At 48.4% G+C, this 2,500-nt stretch overlaps 1 protein-coding gene across 1 annotated transcript in view; it reads left to right on the forward strand.

Moving 5' to 3' along the window:
- The window catches only part of LOC129693512 (villin-1-like), a gene marked incomplete at its 5' end in the record, with an annotated part of 37,562 nt that overhangs the window by 12,202 nt on the left and 22,860 nt on the right, over positions 1–2,500 (forward strand). The window lies entirely within an intron of this gene.

Consider the following 2,500-nt stretch of genomic DNA (forward strand, 5'->3'; position numbering starts at 1 on the left):
CAGCATCTGCAGTTCCTTCCAACACGCCCCTGACACCCTTACATAGAAACATAGAAACATACACAATAGGTGCAGGAGTAGGCCATTCGGCCCTTAGAGCCTGCACCGCCATTCAATATGATCATGGCTGATCATCCAACTCAGTATCCCGTACCTGCCTTCTCTCCATACCCCCTGATCCCCTTAGCCACAAGGGCCACATCCAACTCCCTCTTAAATATAGCCAATGAACTGTGGCCTCGACTACCCTCTGTGGCAGAGAGTTCCAGAGATTCACCACTCTCTGTGTGAAAAAAGTTCTTCTCATCTCGGTTTTAAAGGATTTCCCCATTATCCTTAAGCTGTGACCCCTTGTCCTGGACTTCCCCAACATCGGGAGAAATCTTCCTGCATCTAGCCTGTCCAACCCCTTAAGAATTTTGTAAGTTTCTATAAGATCCCCTCTCAATCTCCTAAATTCTAGAGAGTATAAACCAAGTCTATCCAGTCTTTCTTCATAAGGCAGTCCTGACATCCCAGGAATCAGTCTGGTGAATCTTCTCTGTACTCCCTCCATGGCAATAATGTCCTTCCTCATATTTGGAGACCAAAACTGTACGCAATACTCCAGGTGTGGTCTCACCAAGACCCTGTACAACTGCAGTAGAACCTCCCTGCTCCTATACTCAAATCCTTTTGCTATGAAAGCCAACATACCATTCGCTTTCTTTACTGCCTGCTGCACCTGCATGCCTACTTTCAATGACTGGTGTACCATGACACCCAGGTCTCGCTGCATCTCCCCTTTTCCTAGTCGGCCACCATTTAGATAATAGTCTGCTTTCCTGTTTTTCCCACCAAAATGGATAACCTCACATTTATCCACATTTTACTGCTTACAAATCAAGAATCCAAAAATATCCACCGACTTGGCCTCCACAGCCGTCTGTGGCAAAGAATTCCATGGCCCTCTGCCTCAGAGGGCGGTGGAGGCCGGTTCTCTGGATACTTTCAAGAGAGAGTTAGATAGGGCTCTTAAAGATAGTGGAGTCAGGGGATATGGGGAGAAGGTAGGAACGGGGTACTGATTGGGGATGATCAGCCGTGATCACATTGAATGGCGGTGCTGGCTCGAAGGGCCGAATGGCCTCCTCCTGCACCTATTGTCTATTGTGGGCCGTAACGCCTGTTTCCATACTGTATCTCTAAATTAAACTAAAAATAATCAAAAATCTATCTATCTCTTCCTTAAAAATATCCACTGACTTGTGGCCTCCACCGCCTTCTGTGCCAATGAGTTCCACAGATTCACCACCCTCTGACTAAGGAAATTCCTCCTCATCTCCTTCCTAAAGGAACATCCTTTATTTTTGAGGCCGTGCCCTCTAGTCCTAGACTCCCCCACTAGTTGAAACATCCTCTCCACAACCACTCTATCCAGGCCTTTCGCTGTTCGGTAACGTTTCAATGAGGTCCCCCCCCTCATCCTTCTTAAACTCCAGCGAGTGCCGTCTGGTTTGTGGAATTCTCTGCCTCAGAGGGCGGTGGAGGCCGGTTCTCTGGATGCTTTCAAGAGAGAGTTAGATAGGGCTCTTAAAGATAGCGGAATCAGGGGATATGGGGAGAAGGCAGGAACGGGGTACTGATTGTGGATGATCAGCCTTGATCACATTGAATGGCGGTGCTGGCTCGAAGGTCCGAATGGCCTACTCCTGCACCTATTGTCTATTGTCAGGGTGCAGAGAAGATTTACGAGGATGTTGCCAGGACTAGAGGGTGTGAGCTACAGGGAGAGGTTGAGTAGGCTGGGTCTCTATTCCTTGGAGCGCAGGAGGATGAGGGGTGATTTTATAGAGGTGTATAAAATCATGAGAGGAATAGATCGGGTAGAGTCTCTTGCCCAGAGTAGGGGAATCGAGGACCAGAGGACACAGGCTTAAGGTGAAGGGGGAAAGATTTAATAGGAATCTGAGGGGTAACTTTTCACACAGAGGGTGGTGGGTGTATGGAACGAGCTGCCAGAGGTGGTAGTTGTAGTGACAATGGAAGGACAACAGCTCAATGGGACCAAAGGATACCGAGTGCTGGAGTACTCAGCAGGTCAGGCAGCCTCTGTGGAACGACAGGATACTGCTCTTCAAAGATAGGGAGTCGGGGATATGGTGAGAAGGCAGTGACGGGTAACTGATTGGATTATCATCAGCCACATATCACAGATGAATGGCGGTGCTGGCAGTCTCGAAGGGCCGAATGGCCTACTCTCCTGCACCATATTGTCTATGTCTATGTATCACAGGTCCCAGCCACCCACACACACACTACAGTCATGCTGGTTAACAAAGTCACACCTGGGATCAGTCTTAAAGATGCTAGAAGGTGAGTTCAATGGCAGGTAGAGGACTGATTTGGATAGATCACTTGTCTATCTTGAATGGCGGCTAATGCAGAGCTCGGAGGGCCGAATGGCCTCCTATCCTAGTTGAGACCCGAGTCTATGTTTCTACATGATAGATATCTTCAG

The sequence above is a fragment of the Leucoraja erinacea genome, unplaced genomic scaffold (assembly GCF_028641065.1).
Source record: "Leucoraja erinacea ecotype New England unplaced genomic scaffold, Leri_hhj_1 Leri_319S, whole genome shotgun sequence".
Taxonomy (NCBI): Eukaryota; Metazoa; Chordata; class Chondrichthyes; order Rajiformes; family Rajidae; genus Leucoraja; species Leucoraja erinaceus.